Source organism: Planococcus citri, chromosome 2 (assembly GCF_950023065.1).
Source record: "Planococcus citri chromosome 2, ihPlaCitr1.1, whole genome shotgun sequence".
Lineage (NCBI taxonomy): Eukaryota > Metazoa > Arthropoda > Insecta > Hemiptera > Pseudococcidae > Planococcus > Planococcus citri.
Window position 1 is genome coordinate 38,293,186 of NC_088678.1, and position 21,029 is coordinate 38,314,214.

The 21,029-nt window shown below is 33.9% G+C and overlaps 1 protein-coding gene across 3 annotated transcripts in view; it reads right to left on the reverse strand.

Moving 5' to 3' along the window:
* LOC135835689 (Kv channel-interacting protein 4-like) overlaps positions 1 to 21,029 on the reverse strand; it is a 123,690-nt gene that overhangs the window by 91,730 nt on the left and 10,931 nt on the right. The window contains exon 1 of one of the 3 annotated variants that reach the window (XM_065350071.1): positions 3,145 to 3,516. The exons of the other annotated variants lie outside the window; for them this stretch is intronic. The gene's annotated coding sequence lies outside the window, so the exon portion shown is untranslated. Of the gene's footprint in view, positions 1 to 3,144; positions 3,517 to 21,029 lie in introns of those variants that run through there. 3 annotated transcript variants of the gene reach the window in all.

Here is a 21,029-nt window from a genome sequence, read left to right on the forward strand (position 1 = left end):
AAATTTTGGATTCAAGTTGGAAATTTTTCAAACAGACCAAACTTAAACAATTTTTTCAAGTAAGTTGGAAAAAACTGAGCATTGCAAGACATGAAAAAATCAAGAGGATCATTTAGTACCTACAATATTGAACTTATACATCAATAAGTAATCGAATTGCATTTTTATCAAAGCCATGGAGGTACCAAGTTTCCTTTGTGTTGAAAATGTTCCATAAAAAATTTGAGACCTTTCAGTCAAAGAATGAAGGAGCTGTGAGTCCTTAAACTGGGGTAAATAGCAATTACATCTCATACTTATAATTTGGTGCAAGAAATCATACACTTTTTAAAATCTCCTTGGCCCTTCAGTCAACGAGAACTGGACGTGTTAAAAAGTTACGGATCGTGAAAGTCAGAATTTTCCGGTATGTTATCTGCAAAATAATACTTTTCAGAATTCATATGTATTTTTCCCAATTTGCCTTTTTTTTTTAAATTTTCCTGGGTACAGCGGCCATTACGTGGTCTATCAATCAAACCCCAATTTGTCCTTGAAATTCAAGAGAACAAAAATTTCAAAATGTGAACTAAGAATTTTCCTCTTCACTTCTCACAGCTACGCTGATGAAATTTTGTCAAAAATCACATCATAATAATTTGAGATTTTGAATTTTTTGGAAAACATAAATTTTTAAATCGTTTTGACGTATTTCGTTTGTGGCAGATCGTTGCGTAGGAATAAGAACGACGATGACGAGAACAGACAAGGACAAGAACGACGAGGACGTGACATGACAGAGTGAAAGAATCGAGCATAGTAAAAAGTCCTGTCCTGAGGAAATTGAATTTGAATAAATAAACAAAGAAACACATTATTCGACGTCTCAAATCCGTAAATATGATTGAATAAAAGACTTTGATACCCAACAAGCGTAAAATTTGGTGAAAAAATCATCACGTTTCAAAGATTATCCAACCAAGAAAAAAAAAAGCTTTGATATATGTACAAGAATAATTTCTTAAACAAAAAAGAAAACAATATACTCGATAAAACTATCGAAGAATAATAAATAATCATCGCCTTAAACTTGACGAGTATGCAACTTGAACGTCCCAGCTGTTTGAATCTACAAAGGCTCACTCGTCAGCCAACAAAGATTCGCCAAACACATCGTATACTATATCCGTTGTAATTTAAATACACGATCACACTTTTGAAACACGTACAAACACCGGAAAAAGGAAATACGAGAAAAAAATACAAAACTATGCTATTCACACTGTCCACAATAGAACTTCTATTTGGGATGTTTGAAAACTTTGGTAAATACGTATATTTGCGAAACGATTGACACGACGCCATTTTCCAACGTAGGTATAAATACAGAAGCACTATACAGTTGAATTTGTTGAATTCAGCAAAAAAAGAAAAAAAAAGAAAGCGTTTCATTGTTGTCAAAAAACCAGAGAAGAATATCACCCTTTTTTTTTGGGAACCGTTTGTTTCGCCGCGGACGTTTCGCCGCGGACGATTCGCCGCGGACGTTTCGCCGCAGATCGTTTCGCCGCCGCCGAAAAAACAGGAAAAAGGTCATGTTTAAAAAAAGCGTTCGTTTCGCCGCCACGGTGAAATATTACGTAATGATGAAAAATGAAATTATGTTTGATAAAATTATAAGTACGTAGGAGGAGCATTCAAAAACAACTGAGACCAAAGCCATAAAACATTCTAAAAAATGCATAGGTATATTTCAAAAAAATTTTAATAACTTGAATAGCACTTCCCCCTGACTCTGTGCCCAAATTTTGGTGAGTCTACAACTTTGCGAACGTGTTTGAGGAGCTTTTAAAGTTGACCTGTATGAAAATCGCGTATCACATTTTTGCAGCGGAACTCAGAATCATTACGGTATTCGGATCCAAGACCATTATTTGAGACATGTTTTTGAATATTTTGGGTCAGAGTCAGATGAAATAAGCAGCCATTACAGAACATCTCTCATTCACCATGTACTTATGTACTTCTCATTCAGTTCATTTCATGCACGTACATATGAACATATGTATATTACATAGGTATATTACATGGGTATCTACTTCCCATTCACTTGCATTTTATGTATGAACAGATGTGTATTATGTAATATATCACTGTGGCGGCGAAATGAACGCTTTTTCAAAAATTACCTTTTTTCAGCGGCGGCGAAACGATCTGCGGCGAAACGTCCGCGGCGAATCGTCCGCGGCGAAACGTCCGCGGCGAAACAATAGGTACCCTTTTTTTTTTACACATCTCTACCCATTAATGACTTGATTGATAATCACGCCAACTTTTCTAGTAAGTTTGACCATTTTCACGTCAATTTCGAAAGTTACTAACAAGGTTGCTCTTTTTTCTATAAATCAGAAAATAATTCAATTTATTTCATCTAGTTTTAGGTACTGGTATTCGATCACGAGATAATTCTATCAAATTGTAATACCACAACGAACGAAAAAAAAAAGAGAAAGAAAATCAAAGTCACTCCTCTCTTTTCCTCGCTCTGTGCGTTGAATACGTGTAATGTAACTCGAGAAAGGAAATCTAATGGAAGAAATTTCCACAATGAACACGTGTAATGTTTAAAATATATCTGCCAGCGTGTATATGTGGTGTGTTTTACCAAAAACCTTTACAGTATTCAAGACGCGTATGACACGAAGAAATATCATTTGCGGAAAACTGGACTGCGAGCTATAGAATTGCGCGGATGTGGGACAATTCTATTAAAAAATCGTCTACGTCAAATGATTAACGAGATGAATCCGCAAGCTCGATACGTTTTTTCTCTTTTCCACCACTGAATATCTTCGAGCTCAGTTTCGAGCAACGTGACGAGAAATTTTATAATTCTCTCGATAATCAAATCATCACTCGTATTAAGCGAATTATTTTTTATCAACCGACGTTAGAAATAATGGAAGCAATTTTTATTACTTTATTTCCAAGAAAATTTTTTTTTCGATCCTTGATTTGCATAAATTTTCAAGTTAGAAAATATCACGTAGAAAATTGTTAATCGTTGATTAGTCGGAGAAGACAATGAGAAAATTGTGATGTTACGTGTGAGAAGTTACGAACCACAGTACTTGGGCTGACCATTCAAAAGAGAAGAAAAATTACTTGTAAGGTTTTCAAGCCACGCGAGCACAACACTGATGAATTTTCGCCATAAGGACCAACATAGTTGGGCGCGCAATGACTACGTTATATCGAACTGATATGAATATATTACACGAGAGCTGATAACACCAGCATATAAGAACAAGATAGAAAAATTACCGAAAGAAGATTTCAAACGCGGGCGAAACGAAAAATTCTAGACTAAAAATTAATCAACGAAAATATGTACGAAAAAATAACAACGTTAAAAACACATCCGAGTAATTTGAAAATCAACCGTTACGAATCGCAAACTTCTAAACGCGTCAAAAAATGATGTTCGAACCACTTGTTATCATGAACGACTCGTATAAACCACTATAAATGTACTCGGACGTAGAACAGTACCAGCAAAGACGCCTGGCATCCGTTACTAAGCAACCGCCATAACACCTTGTACCACTCTTGTCAGTCAACGCGCCTTCATTTCGCCGAATCTGCTACTCTTCTAACGCTATAGGAGGCCTCGCTTTTTCATCTTGTAATAAATTCTGTTCAGCCGTTCGAAATTTGATTTTAATTAATTTTTGTACAGAGGACCATTTTTTTCATCTAGACCTCCTCTCGACTCTTTTGCCCGCCATCGAGTACCGTTCTATGATAATTGCTCAAAAAAAAATCACAGTAGTGTTTTATTGCCCGCCAAAAGCGTCCAATTTCAAACTCACTGGAGCGGAAAATTATCGAATTGATTACTTCGACGATATAAATTTCCATCGATGATCGCGAATTCTATGCTGAGGTAATTTTTAGGTGAGAATTTTTAACGTTCGTGGAATAATTTAGGCGAATCTTTGAGATTTATTTACCCAATTCAATTTGCATAATTTCTCTCTATTACCTCAATTTTTTGATTTAACACAGGTCTTCAGCAATTGTAAAATGATGCGAAAATTTTTCTGTTGAAATTCAAGAATTGGCTGTGTGACATTGAAAAATTTTTTGAACATTTATTCTCATAATTTTTTAATTATCAAATTACATATTTACTCGTACCTATTGGAGAACAAAGTCAGATCCAAGAATAAAGAATAATGTACCTATACACAACAGAGCCATTTTAACTCGACAAACCTATCAGAATGTCGCCCTATCTTCTCAAAAATGTCCAAAAAAACTGTTTTTTTGTTTTTTTTTTAATACTTACTTTCAACAAATTTAGCAGTACTAGAAAGAAAATATAACTTTGTTCTGTTATTTTTAATCAAAATTACACACAACTTGATTCATTCGAAATCATCTTTTAATTTTTATCCAAAAATAAATTTTCCTTCTTTAGATTTTAAAATATGAAGCTGAAAAAGTCTGTTCTGCCCTAGTTTTATATTCATCCTATGCTAATAGCATATTTTTTCAAAATTTCGAAAATTTGATTTTGAAATTTACATTTAGAAAATCCAACTTGAAAATTTTTCAAGGGGCATTTACCAATTTTCGAAATTTAAAAAAAAATATGTATTCTGCGCTAAAAAGGAACAATTCAACGTTGATTTGTTTTCATTGTTTATTTTTTCAACATTTTGAAAATGTAATTCAAAAATTTTTTTAAATGTGATTTATTTTGAAATTTTGAAAAAGTTTGAAATATTTAAATTTTGAAAATCCAATTTTTTGCATTTTCAAAATTAAAAAAAATTTATGGTACCTATGCTAAAAAAACAAGAATTAACATGTGATGAGCAGGTATGCCTTAACTGCTGTAGGTGGTTCATGACATAATTCCTCTATGGGAAATATTAGTGTACTCCTTCCATATTAAGAGTGGGAAAAACAGGTACATATAAGTATGTATGTGTTCAATTCTTACGATCCATGGCTCTGAGCACGGATCTTAAACCAACAGGAATCACACTTGGTTTGGCGTCTCACAAGTAAGCCCATGCTGATTGTTGATGGTGAAAATACAAAGGCAGGAGAGGGCCACCCCCCTCATACCCTAGAAGTCATGTAGTCCATTTTATTGGTTAATAAGTGTTTGTTTTTAACGTATGTAGGTAAATTAACGTAATGTTGATTTGATTTATGGTTTCTCAGCGATCATCTCTCTATTATCCGCACATAGAAGAGATGTATCCAGTTTTTACATGTCATCTTTCTACTTAGTTTCTACTAATAGCTGCCACCACACCTAGTATTAGGGGATACAAGAGAGAGGCAGTCAACGTGTACAGTGTTAGGGGGAAGTTGAAATACCTTTCCTACTAGTTGCATTTGCCCATCCTAAATTAATCAGGATATTGCAATAGTGAGTATTTATCAGTCATTAATTTGATACCTATCTGGTCGAGAGATGTGATTTTAACGCATCTCTGATTAATCTGCCATACCTTTTTGTGCAATTGCCAGGTTTTCCTGTGGATGTTTTAATTGATCTAGTCAGATTGGCCTCTGACCATAGAAGCAAGGAATTATTTGCCTTACTCACACATAGAATAATTATAATTATGTATTAATAGTTATTTGGTATAATTAGCTGAACTGTTTATAGTTATTACAATACTTATTTGGTATAATTAGCTGAACTGTTTATAGTTATTACATCATTAAAGGAGTATAAACTGTTCTGTTGAGGTGTTTTATTACATTTCAAGACATTTCTGGTGTAGTTGAGACTTTGTATGATCTATACCCTACCCATCTGAGCTAGTCAGGTAGAAGAGAAATATTCCCTCTCTAGGGAATAATGCTTGGAAAATTCCCACACAATAATTATGATAATTCTTACCATCTCAGATCATTCTAAGCCCTCTTTACAAACATTAAATTATTTTTTTATTGCTAATTTTTTCAAAATTTCACTTTTTTTCATTGCTTATTTTTCTAAAACTGTTGAAAATATGACTTTGAGTTTGAAATGTCTGAAACTTTGCAAAATATAAGTATGTTTTTTTCATCATCTATATTAGAATTAAGTAATCAATTGAATGATGATCAATGATCATGATCAAGCTGCGTGCTGAGTCTCTTTTGATTCAATTTGTTCATCTCTTTTTCAGGTTCCACCACCTTCAGCTGTGCCTCAGGCTTTGAAAAAGCTTCAGGAGTAGCTACCTTCAAGCTCTCTCAGAGGTCAGAGGTCTTTTCGAAAGCTCTGAAGGCGTTTCAGATCCTGCCTCCAGAGAAACCATCTCAACTCAGAAAGTTTCTCTCACTTGATTTTCTTTTCCTTTATGATTTTTACCACGTTTTTTGATTATGAGAAAATTAGCAAAAAATGTTAGAGTTGTTGATTCAGGCAGATCATCGCCATCGCTGAAATATACTCGTAAGTAAGTTAAGGGAATTTTGTCGATATCCACTAAATGTTTGAACATTGAACAAAATTCTCAGCTTTTATTCTTCAATTTTTGATTGAAGTTCTTTTAGCTTCAACTCTTACAGCTCAATTTCAACTAAAGTATGTACCCTTGCCTCAACCTGCAAGACAACATTCTCAAGAGTGGGCTTTCAGCCTCCATTTTCAGCTCTGACTTTGGATGCATGTTTTTATTTTGGTTTGATCATACAAGTATGTAGACAAATGTATGTATGTACCCACTTCTCTCTATTCATCTCAAAGAAGTCAAATACATAATATGCATTCTGTTGACATTTTACTTTATTTTATTTTTTTTAATGAAATGAATGTGTAAATGCACGTTTTTCTATCTTTTCAGACTCACGAAAAAAAAATCATTCTCGACTCGGTGAGTAACTTCCCTCTTGGATTGTTTTCTATATCTGCCGGTTCGTTTTTTTTATGCTTGAAGTATGAAATTAGCAAAGAACGTTCCTAATTCTGACACAGGTAATTTTTAGAATAATTTTTCATAACTTTTTGGTAGGTACCTATTTATTTAGCCCGCTAAATTTTGCAGCAAAAAAATTGAATCGCGTCTTTTTCCAAATTGCATGTTAATTTTCAGACATCAATTGAACCAAATTACCATTTTAAATGACCCGATGCAAATTTTTCTCACATATGCCTAACAAGTTGCATAAAGCTATATCATTTTTGTTGGAAACACAGACTCAATTATACGAGAGATACCATAACCTGCAAACGAACATGACGCTGACGTACACTCGTACGAGTTCTTCTCTTCGGTGAGGGAATATTTCGTCGGTTTATCCGCTCGACGATAATTTGCGAGATCGCGTGCCAAAAAAAGCTTATTCGTAGCTGCTTAGAATCGCGTTAAGGATTTACTATCGTAGTATGTGGGAAGTGCAAGAGGTAATTTCACTTGATCAGCTTTCTCGCCTGCGGCCTGCTCGCGTCTCTCGTCGACTAGCAAAAAAGAAAGAAGAAAGGTAACAAAGGCCTTAAAAAGCGCGCCATATATATCATAAAAAGGAGGCATTTCTTACGTATAAGACAATCAATCAACGTCCCCGTATAACGCTAATCAATTCGACGAGCGACGACCATAAACGTAAACTGTTAGCGCCATGTCCGAGTGAATTTTTCGTTAAATACTGACCTTTTTCCCCGAAGCTATGAAGAAAGTAAGAGAGAGAGAGAGAGAGAGAGAAACAAAATACTGATGAAATTTCTTATTCACGAACGAATAAGTAAAAAGGCGGGCTTTTATCCGAAGAGTTATTTTTAAATATAATATTATGTATGTGTACGTATACTGTGTGTGGTACATAACTGTATGATATACTTGACCTCGCTCGCACACATACACCGTAGGTACGTCGAACCAGCCTTTGAAAATATAGTTCAACAAAACAAGTGCCAATTTCATGGCCATCTTAACACCATTTCCATGTATCGAGTATTATCGACCATAATATTGAAACGTAAATCAGCCTTACCAAAGTGAAATTTTTACGTCGTACACCCAGAGAGAAATTTTTTTCAATGACTCTCCAAATTGACATGTCTATATATGTACTCGAGTATTCACACGTTAATATTCGTTCAGAGAGAAAATATCGAACGATTTGTTGTCGTGTGTATTCGAAAACTAATGCATACACTTTGTTCGTTCAAAATAAGCATATCATTTGAACATCCACGTTCTACAAACACGAATCACTCTCAGTATTTCATAAATCTTGAATTTCACCCAAGTTTTCCTCCGCTAAAAAGTTTCTTTCTTCGTTGATACCTATTTTTTTTTTTTTTTTTTTTTTTTTGGTTTCATAACCAAGGATGCGTATTTTGAATTAGATAAGTTTTTCATACAAAAAAAAAAAAAAAAAAAAAACATAATTCATTTATACAAATTTTTCGAGCTTATAAATACAATAAATGGTGTTAATTACTTATACCTATGTAAGCCTCAAACGTTCGTAATTATTCGCAAACATTCAAACTGTTTTTTGTGAAAAAAAAGAGTGCTGTGAAAATCCTTTTATGAAAAAAAAAAATGGTGTTATTCCGAATGTAACGTTTCACATGTAAATATATTATTCGTCAACGTTATTCCCACTTCACATCGAGCACCTTCACAAAGAATAAAACCATCAAAAGACCCGACACACCATTGTTCATTTTGCACGTGACATGAAACATATTGTAGGAAAAATCGAACTAATCAAAAGGAACACTTATTTATCACGCCAGTCCTATTGTATAGACACTCGAGTAGGTGTACAGGGTGTCCGGGGAGTAGGAGACCAAATTGGAAATATGGATATGAGCGAGTTGACAAAAAAATCAGATGAATGTGTTGCTTATCTCGAAAATTGAAGGAGTGAATGTGGTTTGAAAGGAAAAAGGTGAAATGAGTTTTTGATCATGAGAGTGGTCACGTTGTCAGTATACCTACCTATACAAATAAAAAATTATCACAATTTTAATGAAAGAGTGTTTGGATAAATTGCAAAAAATTATTGTATGTAATTTGAGCTGGCGAGCACAAAAGGGAAAAAGTTACATTTATGACAACTTTTTACATATACATTTTTTTGAATTTGCAGTAAATCAACTTTGATCATTGATGATTTTTTAAACAGTCTTAAATTTGCTGATTCTTTCTCAATCATTTTTAACTATCCTCACAAAGCAGGTAATTTAAAAAAAAAATTGTATTGGTATTCCTTTCGAAAAATTCTCAAGTTGGGCAAAAACTCATCTAATCCAATTTTGCTCACTTTTTATTACTTACTTATTACTATTTATAATACATGGTGTCTATGCATTCCCCGGTCACAAATGAAAAAAAAAATTTGTCTACTGAACGCAATGCTTGCCCCTTCAATATTTTCACTTTTCAGTTTGATAATTCTCCTCACCAGGACCATGTTTAAGCGTTTTCCACTCAAAAAAATTGTTTCTTACGCTTCCTCTGCAGAAAAATGTTTGTACTGAACGAAAACATCTAAAGGGCAAACAAATATTTAATACCAAGCCTTTCAGGTGCATTGATTCATTTTTCAATTTGGCCAAATTTCCATGAAAAAAAAAATCAAAATTCAATTAAATCGGAATAGAACACTAATACATTGAATGTTGATCTTATTTTTGATCTCCCAAATCGATTTACGGGAATTTCAAGTCCAAGAGTTTCCAGTAAATTTTTGGATATTCCCCTGATGTGAGAATACTTGAATTTCATTTTGGCCATTTTTTTTGACAATTTTTCCAAAAACTAGAAAATCTAAAAATTTGCTGGAGGATCGAAAGTGCTCCAAAACTACTATCAATGGATTTGGGAGATAAAAAATGAGACATAAACCAAATTTCAGCTTTCTATCTTTTTTTTGTCAATATTTTAATCTTTTTCGTGAAGATCAGATCTTGGAGTATGTCGTCTAGCTTTGACTTTTTTTGGAGGGAAATTGAAGGGAAGATTCGATAAAAAAAATTGTGAAAGTACTTCATAAAGATTGCAGAAAAATTCACATTTTAAAAATTCAAAAAAAAGGTTTTTCTAAAAAAAAAAATGTTTTGGCGATGATATGTAGATTATTTATATTTACCTACTTTTGAAATAAGAACACAATTTTCGAACATTTTTTCACTTTTTCCGGACATTTACGTCACCAATCATGCAAACCTCCTACAAAAGTGAAAAAAATTCAGAAACGGTTTTCTTACTTCTAAATTGATATACCAGGGGGGGGGGGGGTGGAGTCCACAAAATGGTACAATTTATATTATTTTTTTCTAAAAGTTCTACTATAGTCTCATCCATTGGAAAATATGGCCCTGCTTCTTCTTCTTCCTCATCCCCTCAAAAAAAAATTATGATGATACCTCCGACTTAGGAAGTATGTAGATAAACTTCACAATACAGGGTTCCCAATGTTGGTTGGCAGCATTGAATCAATGTACAATATTTTGATATGACCCAGCGCTGTCAACTCACATTTTCATCACGTAAATTTTCGGCAACTACGCTCAATATTATTCGAGACCTTGTAAGTAATACTTAAGTAGGAGCACACTCGAGTAAAATTGAGTACATAGAGTGATAATTTCTGTAGAAAATATCGCCGTTTAATTAACACCATTTTCGAGTAAAGTATTTCTCTCATGATGTAACCCGACCTTGGTTGATTAATACGACGCATAATATACCTTTCATGTAATGAAATTCATTATATTACTCATTCGTGTAAGATAAGTTGCCTACTGTTGCCAGGTATTTAACAGAATTATCTGTATACATGGAAAACTCGAATCTAGCGAGTGTTTAGGTAGTTGAAGAGCCGTTGTAAGTATATATATGCGAAGGTGAAGCATCGTCCTTCTGGTTAATCCGTCTGAACATTGTTTTTCATGCTCATAGCGAACTTTATATTCTATAGAACATTAATAACCACTATCTTAAGGTACCTATCAAAAAATTAGGTCGAATACATAAATATTCATCTTTTACATTGAGTTTGAGATTTTATCTTATTCATTTAAATATAGTCTAGGTATGAATTTTAGCCCACTTGGGTCTCCCAAAAAAGGGACAGGAGTTCCCAAAGTGGTTCGACTCAATTTTTAAAAATAAAAATCATAAAACACGATGAAAATAGACCAATTTGGTCCAAACTCAGGTTAATAAAATAGTTAGGTACCTAGTTGGATTTTAAATGGGGAAAAGTTGATCAAAATTGGCGACTTCTGATGAATAATGGTGAAAAATCAGTTCTACCGGGGGGGGGGTTGAGATCACAAAATTGACTTCCATCGACTAATTTCAAAATCCCAACCAACTATACTCTTTGCTGAGAAACACGTTGATGTAATACTCTTCAATATTTTATCAATAAAATACGTAAGTACATTTATTTTGACAATATACGTTTGCCTCAATTCGACATTTTTCAAAAAGAAATGCATTTCTATGACTTATGTAAGTACCTGTATTCTATCATATGCTTTAAGTAAATTTTCAATACATTCGAGAGTCGATCATACCAGCAGACTCGTCAATCGAAAGCCTAGTGACCGTGTAATGGCACGACACAAGCTATACAATATTTTTACCCTTTCTTACTATATATATACCTAGTACACGTACGTAGGTAATAGAAAATGGAAAAATGATTATTATTTTTCCCACACAAGTACCCATACAGATATCTAAATCAGGTGGAAATTCGCTGCGCAGAATTTAATGGCATACGAAGCTCAGTTCTCAAGGAACCGCATAAAGTAATTTCTACCATTACAATTCACATTTACCAAAGTATAGGTACTCGCTTCTTCCTCTATTTTTTCTCGAGTTGCTTTCAATAGGAAAGTAGTCGAGTATACAGATTCTTGTAAGTAGAATCTCTATCCTTTCTACTTTTTGTGCAGAAAAAAAAACTTCTATTCAACGCATCTTATCGATCAATCTAGTAAAAAAATAAGCCAACCATGAACTGGTGTCACCGGCACCATATTACCATATTTTAATTTTGCTGACGGCCTTTACACTTTTGAACCGGAACATAGAATAAAAGTAATGTAGGGTGTATATAACATATCAACATTTCCTTGTTGGATGTATAGTTCGAGACGTGTATTATTTTTCTTTGCTGGATCTTTTCATCAATATTCTGCATTTTACGAAAAGCCTCTGTTTCATATTTTTGGATCACGTCTTCGTCTCACTCAAGTTGAACATAATTTAAGAATCTCTGAACTGAAGTTGAAACAGATCTAAAATCGAATGTACAAATCTTCTAATTCAGAACCTAAATATTTATGCAAAAAAAATCTATTCATAACACATGTACAGTAGACTTCCGATTATCCGAACTAATTGGGGAATTAGGTTGTCCGGATAATCGAAAATCCGGATAATACAGATTAATATTTTTTGGTTGAATTTTGGTAGAAAATGACTGTTTTTTTTATGATAATGGTGTATTTTTTTAATTTTTTATAAAAAGTGCAAAGGATTAATTTTATTTCTTCACAAAATGGAGAAAAACAAACCAAAAACAAAGATTACAAAAATTTTTGACTATGTACTTGTAAATAATTTGTGTATGTTTGTCCGGATAATACGGATTTTGTTCGGATAATCAGAAAAAACGGATAATAGGGAGAATTTTTTTTCGTTCGGATAATACGGCTGTTCGGATAATCGGAGGTCGGATAATCGGAAGTCTACTGTACTTACATTCTTTATATTGGAATTACGACTCGCCGATCAAAATGTAATTTTTGTTTCAAAAATACCTGCCTGGCAGCCTATACTAAATCCATTTATAATATTTCCGACATTCATACCTAACATAGGTGGTTTTCATTAAATCATCTGTTCGAATTGAAAATATAAAAAAAAAATAACTAATTTGGAAAAACGGTAAAACAATTAGTCACGAAAGAAGATTAAATTTTTTATCGGAAATTGTATCGCGCCCATTTATACCGAATACACAACGTTATGATCATTTTATCGGTTTATCGCTTTCATTAATTCTGCTGTATGATCATTTTTATCAGGGAATAAAATCACAGCCCAGAGTGAAGTGAAAGGGATGGCTTGTCCTGGGAAAAAAATTACGCACGGTTAAAAATTATTCATTGTTTTAAAGCGGGTTAATATTTAAAACACGTTTTATCCTTTCATTTTAGGACGCGTTTATTAATGAACAAATAAAGGTTAGCGTTTTACGCGAGAATCGCAGGGAGGAGAATTTTTATTACCCAAAAGGATGAAAACTACAAAGAGGAGGTTAAAGTTAGAAATAAAAGTACGGGGTTAGTTTAATGGTTCGTGTAATGGTATCGCGATGACCGTGCTAAAAGTGTAAAAACAAAAATATCAGCCATATCGTCAAACCAGACCACCAGAGCATGTAACCGCCTTTGAATAAACATTATTACGCCAGATAGAACGGTTTATGGATGAGCTTACTCGTTTTTTGATATCAGCGTCGATGGAGCTTTGGAAATTATTCGAGAAAAAAATTCAACCTTATCGATTAATGCGAACATGCACACGTTTAAAAAATAACAATTATTTTTAACGTGTTTCAATAAAAACGTCCGTGTCTGTTTTCGCCTTTCGGCCTACTCGAAAATTCGACAGTTTAAAGTGTAACTCTAGGTAGAGCGTGGTTTGAATTTCAAACAGACTAATCTCGGTATCGTTATAACGTTTGATAGGCATTTAGCTATGTTTAGACACCTACAGGTTTGACTTATTGTACTCGGTAGATAATTACGAGTAAAAAACCTTTAAAAGCATCATCTCACACCTCGGATTGATTTATAGGTAATCACTTTATCTTTGCAATTTTCTAGGTGCGAAATACAATACTTAATACGTGTAGGATGGTTTGCTTCTTTTGAACATTGAAGGGACAAAATTCAAGGTAGATAGTACCATTAAGGAAACGTTTAAAACTCATCAGCTCCGATTGAGATGAAATTCAGATCTCTGAAAGAGCATGCTACTTACACTCAGTGGCAGACTGGGTCAGTTTGGGGCCCCTGGTGGATGCACCGAATGGGGCCCCCAAAATTTTTCCCTTCCTCCACAAGAATCTTTCTTGTTCTGTTTTTTTTTCTCAGGTTTGGATACTTGAATGGATGTTGTGCGATTGATTTTTACTTTAATTTGTCTTTTTATTCCATATTAATTAATAGCAAAAAGAGGAGATTTTTTGAGGGGGGGGGGGCGAAGGAAAAATTTGCCATATGAAAAAAATACCAATTTTTAAAGTGAAAGTACCTATTAAAATATGAAATGGAAATTTTGTCAATTGATATAATTCACATTTGGGCTTATGAATAGAAACTGACCCGAGCAAAGCGAGGGCAAAAGCTTTTAAAAATTTGTATTTCGAGAGGTAAAAATACGATGTTTTTGAAAAATTTGTTCACTTTTTTAGCTCAAAATTTTAAAACTTGAATGACTGTTGTTTTTTTTTGAATTTCAAATTTGAAAATGAAAATCAAACAAGCCCAGAGCGGAGTGAGAGCAAAAGCTAGTTTCGAGGAGTAGAAAAACAACGTTTTTTGAGGGTGAAAATTGTGTTTTTTTGGTAAGAAAATTTCTTAAATTTTGAATACCTACTTTATAGATTTTTATAGAAGTTTGATCTTAATTTGAAAAAAAACACACAGGCCCAAGTGAAGTGAGGGCAGAAAATTTTAAAAATTTGAGTGTACTAAAATTGAAAATGTAGATTTTTAAATTAAAAAAAAAGAAAACTGGCCCGAGCGAAACGAGGGCAAAAGCTTACAAAAATCTTTGTTTGATATAAGTGAAAATATCATCTTTTTTTTGGTTAAAATATGGTCCCGGTGGCCCCTTGGTGTTTTTGATTTTGAGGGGAAGGGAAAGGTTCCAGTAGTGTTCAATAAAAATAGATGTGCTCATTTTAGAATTTTTCAATTTTGGGCGAGATTCTGAAGTGGTAAACAAAATTTATTTCAACCATCACCCTGAATTTGTATTCAAGTTGATCTTATTGACTCACGATGTTGAACTCATACAGGAATTGAATTTTTTATTATTTCTCACTAGATGGAAAACGATTGCATTCAATTTTTTCTGAGGTTACGGAGAAGGTCGATTTGGTGTAAAAATCCATTGACAGATTTTTAACTCACTGTTTACGAGGGAACGTGAACTGGCATCCTCTGATTCGAACGAAATCAAGGTATATCAAAACTCAAAAGAACATAGAGACCTTCATTCTGAGTTGAAAGTTACTCACAAAAATTCGAGCCCCCAAAGTGCCCCTAGAGAAGAGATATGAGGCCTCAAAGAGGGGGAATTTTCGAAAAAATCGCGTTTTTTCGCTCTTGTCGCTACCTAACATGTTTTGGGGGGAAATGGTCCGGTCTCAAATGAAAGTATTCGAGATTCTGCGTCGATCTATGCTAACACCGTTAAAATCCGATACCTTTTTTAGGGTTCTACTGAGCGATTGAAAATTTTCAAATCGCTTATTTTTCGTAAATTCGTTTCTTGAAAATTTTTTCTTCGCGTAAATACATTCGCATTAATTAAGCAAAAAATATATGGAAAGATAAAGGGAGGGGGGTCTGAAGGGTTAAATTTAAAAGTCAAAGTCGTGATTGAAGCTTACTTGAATTAGGCACTCTCAAATTAATAAGAATTGAGAAGAGCCCTTCACTTTTATAAATTTTTTGATCTTTGATTGGAATGGGAGATTCGTGGCTCCTCACACTTTTGAGGTTTTCGGATTTCATTTCAAAAATTAGTATGTTGAAAAGGAATTTAAAAAGAGCTTTTACTGTGGTATACAAATTTAAGCTTTTCAAATTTTAAATACCTAGGATGAGTTACCTCAATTTTGAATTTTTTATTCGTTTTACTTGGAACTGCCAAAAAAAATTCTCCAAAGTTGAATCGATCTCAAATCCTTCAAAAAAAAAAGAGTGAAATAATTTGGAAGACTTGAGATTTTATTTTTGCTCGAGTTTATATAAAAGGGACAATGATAATATTCAGCAAAAGTTTGATTTTTCATTACTTCCTGAGTTCCTGTAAATCAGATCTAATAGTTTCCTGAGTTGGTTTTTGGTAAATTTTGAAATAAAACCCTTCTTCAAAAATCTGATTGAAATTTGTTCATCATTTTTAAAAAAAGTTAAGCATCCAGCAAAATTCTGATTTTTTTAAAAATTTCAGAAACCTTTTCGAAGGTTTGGAAATGAATCCGGAATGAATAATATGTAGATGGCTAAACATTTGGTTTACAATTACGTCCATTTTCAAGATTAGAGGACCATCCAGTAATGTGTAATTCAAATGAATTATAGCCTGACATTTCAGGTATCCTTTTATTTAAAATTTAAAATTGTAGAAAAAGGTGGCATTTGAAAATAGGTATAGGTAGTCAAATTCGGGTCGAGTTTCTCAAAATTAGGAGAAACCAAACTTTTAGCTCTGCATGTTGAGTTTTCACATCTTTACTTTTCAGCTGATTTTAAAAGTCTACCTTACTATAAATATGAGGAAAAGAAAATCTCGCCAGAGTCTTCAGACTGGCTGGTAGATAGAGATGAAATTCAGAGTTGGAAAGTCGATAATGGATTAATTTTCATCAGAGTCGCAATTTTAAAATTTTTAAAAATTCGTCGAAAGTTAACAAAAAAAACACAATTTTGGTGAGCTGTTTCGGTTACAAAAATTCGACAAATCGAAATAAATGCTAGCTCAGTATAAATATAGACACACAATATGTTGCCATCCAAATATACCCAAATGGACCGCATTTAGAAGAGGATTTTCCATTTCCACTCAACCCTTCAGTATCAATATAGGTAGGTACATACATATATTTGCATAGCTATAGTAAACCCCCATATTTCGCGCTCGTATGACGCCACCATAGGAAAAAATTATGACCAGGGTCACGGTACCAAGTTGTTATTTATATTACGTAAGCTTCAGGCATCCTTGATAATTAACTTCCATTCATATATTATCGGTCAGTTTATTTTCTAATTAATTACCCGTCGAACTATAATTTTCATAATGTTTTCAATACCGCACTAACGAATGACAAATAGCAATTCGCCGCAATGGGCGGATCGTAAAAACTTTAAAGCTATTTTTCAAAGGACTTGGACGAAATATAGAAAAAAAACAGTACCCTCAAATGTTGTACCCGTATTTAAAATAATGCAGCTTCATTAGTTTAGCATCATGAAACCAAGCATCGTGGTTTTATTTCATATAATGAAAGGGTAGCTGCTTCTAGCTTATTTATGACGTCATTTAGTAAAGCGTTTGTACGCTAATATATACTTACATGTAAATAAAAATAGGGTTTTTTTCTTTAATATGATGAGACTTTTCGATTCGCAAAAGGTTTTTTTCCCCTACGATTCGAGTTACTTACATACTCGTATATAGGAAATTTTGGATTTTTTGCGGCATCTTTTTTTTCTCTGATTAGGGATTATTTTGAAGTCGGCGGCGTCCTATATAATTTATGAGCATGTTTTTCTTTGGCAAATAACCCTATAACACGATTGTCCACTTTCTCGTCTCTTCTCGGCGTATACATAGTACACGAAGTTGTATAATGGGGTTTATTTTAACAAGCTAGTTTCCCTCTAGAGACGAGCTTCACATAGGCTTTTCGAAAATACCAGTAAAATCACGGAATTAATTTTCATTTACTCGTAGTATAAATATAAGTGTACGAGAGAATGGCGAACTAGGCGCCTTGCTTTTTTTTCCTTCTCCAAATAAGTTACCTATCAAAATACCTGAACGTTTAAAAAAGATGGAGTGAAAAAAAAGGGGAAGATTGCACAACAGCGGAATAATTAAATATAAAATCTATATAAATCACCTTAAGTTGATTAATTACGTGAAAAAAATTTATTTGCATTTCTTATCTGACAAATCGTTTCCATTTTCATGTTCACATTGTCGAGTAACCCGGTGGCTCGACGATAGTGGCAAAGGCAGCAGAAAACCCAGGCAATTGCGAATACAGCGGAGAAACAAATCATTCGTTGTTTAATACGGCGGAAAATCGTTTATAAAAGTTTTCCTTTTCTTTTCAACCATTTCAACTTCCTCGCCAACAACAAAAAGCGCTGGTATAGTCCTCACACAGTAACGGTAATAATCCTCCGCCGGAAGGGATGACTTCAGTACTACATTTTAACTTTTGAAACGACTGCTGTTGTATCTTCAATATCATATAACCATTATTCCGCATTTTGCTTTTAATTATTCGAGGAAATTTTCATACTTCCAGATTTTTGTTTTTTTTTTCTCTCCTACGCCGAATAGTATAAAATGTTCCATCGCTTTTTACACACAAACACGTTTACACGCTGATATTTTACTTTGATTCGCCATTTCCGTAACAAAGTTCAGCCATTGAGCCCAAATGCGAACAAAGGCATTTCTTTTTCGATTTTTTAAATGGAACTCGTTGTCGAGAGTCGCTCACAGAACGGTAATGGAATATTTTTTTTATTAAAATATAGTAATTTGGAAAATACAAAATTTCCTTCTTTGTTTGTCTCACTTCATCCGCTGATATTTCTTCGTCGAAATTATTTTTTTCCAATTGGAGAAGCGTAAAATCACTTGAAACATTGAATCATTTTTTTCTGCCAGGTGATTTTTTTTTCACCGTTGATTTTTTCATTGTTGCTCGCTGCTCTCGTCTGTACGACGCTGTCATTCACAGAAAGCTGCGTTAAATTATTTGAAATATTGGCCGGAATTTTCACGGTGAAAGTTCTCACGCAGTCATACGGAGAGTGATTTGGAGGAAAATTGGATCTGTATATTTAAATTATACTCGTATCTTGCGGCCAATCTCAGTGATGAAAGATTATGATGAAAGTAGAACACACGAGTAGGTATACAAAGATGTGTTATGTTGTTAGTGTGTGTTTTAGAAAATTGAAAATGTGTAGAATTACATTGAACTTCTATAGAGGCCGAACTAACAAATAGGATGGATCGTTAAAATCATTTTGCAAATTTTTATACCAGCTGATCTGACTGTGAAGTTGGATTTATTAATCCTAAAATTATGTTTGTTTGTTCGTTTTGTTTGTTTTTCTAATTGTTTAAAATCTATTTCAAAAGTATCTCAACCAGCAAAAAGATGTAAGACTTATTGTTAGATAGAAAACTAAAATGGCATATGCAAAAATAGCTAGTAGTTAACTTGAATTAAAGTTTCAAATTGACGCCTCCTAGAAAGTTTTCAAAAGTAAATTTTGGACCAATAAAACGTAATAAATTGCAATTAATCCATTTCGGAGTCTTCAGCGAATTTTATATCTTCTCAAGGGATTTCAAATTGCTTTGGAAAGACGAAGAATAAGGTAAACTTTAACTTTGGTGGATGCTCATATTAGACACCCTCTCGATTGCTACAGATGGTTCAGGTATCATTTGCCACTCACATTTACTCAAAGAAAGTGGTGTTATGATGTTGAACGTGATAAAAAAAAAATACTCAATAGCAAAAAGGCACTAAAATAACTCCGTCTCGGCAATTATAATTTATCATGTAGGTACATCAGTCTAAAAAAATTTCATCTCGATGTCATATGTAGTACCTAGTCACTTAAGATCAACTTCCACTTGTTGGTTTCAAAATCCAGTTGAGGGGCCATTTCACAATTCGTATCCAAGTGGTCTTTTCAACAGAAAATGGATTAAAAAATTCAGCTTTTTTGAATTTCAAATAAAATGTTTAACAATGAGTAGGTATCTAAGTTTGTGCCATCCCAATTGACAATTTTACTAGCAGAATGCTAGCGTTAGTAGCACCCACCTAGCATGAGTAGCAGGAAACTAGCATGATACTAGCGTTATGCTAGCATAAAATGAACTAGCATAACATGCTAGCAAAATACCAGCTTATTACTAGCACGATACAAACTAGCAATGAGCTAGCTACACGCTAGCAATATAACTACCGAATGAAGCTAGCATTTTCCGCTAGAAAAATGCTATCATATATCTAGTATGAGATGAGCTAGCACAATGCATGCTAGCAATATGCTAGTTAAACCTTTACCCCTTAATTACCAAGTGATGCTAGCAGTTCATACTAGCATGATGCTATCATATCGCTAGCATGGGGTGAGCTAGCAAAATGTATGCGAGCAATGTGCTAGTTAAACCCTCGCCTCATAATTATCTAGTAATGCCAGTTGTCCCTGCTAGCATGATGCTATCATATTGCTAATGTAAGATAGCTAGCAAAATGTATGCTAGGGCTATGCTAGTTAAAACCTCATCCTGTAATTATTACTGAGTGATGCTAGCATTTCCCACTAGCAAAATGCTATAATATTGCTAGTATGAGATGAGGTAGCAAAATGTATGCTAGCAATACGCTAATTAAATCCCAGCACCATAATTATCAAGTGATCCCAGCAGTTCCTGCTAGCAAAATTCTACCATAATGCTAGCCTGAGATGAGCTAGCACCATGTATGCTAGCAATATGCTAGTTATATCCTAGCGCCATAATTACTGAGCGATGCTGGCAGTTTCTCCTAGCATAAAGCTACCACGTTGCTAGCTTGATATGAGCTAGTAAAAAGTACACTAGCCATACACTAGTTAATCCTAGCAGAATAATTATCTCATTGACAATTTTACCAGCAGAATGCTGGCATTAGTAGCAGAACACTAGCACGGTGCTAGCATAGAATCAACTAGCAGATTACCAGTAAGAATGGTGTTAGCACTTTGCCAGCAGACATTTTATTGAAAAATTCATCCTAGCATAGAACTGGTATGGTGCTACGTGCTAGCATGAGGTGAACTAGCAAAAGGCAGGCCAGCAATTTGCTGGTTACATGCTAGCAGCATAACCACTGAGTACAGCTAGCAGTCACTGCTAGAATATAGCTAGTGCATTGCTAACACCCTGTAATGGTGCTAGCATGAGGTGAACTAGCAAAATGCATGCAAGCAATCTGCTAGTTACATGCTAGAA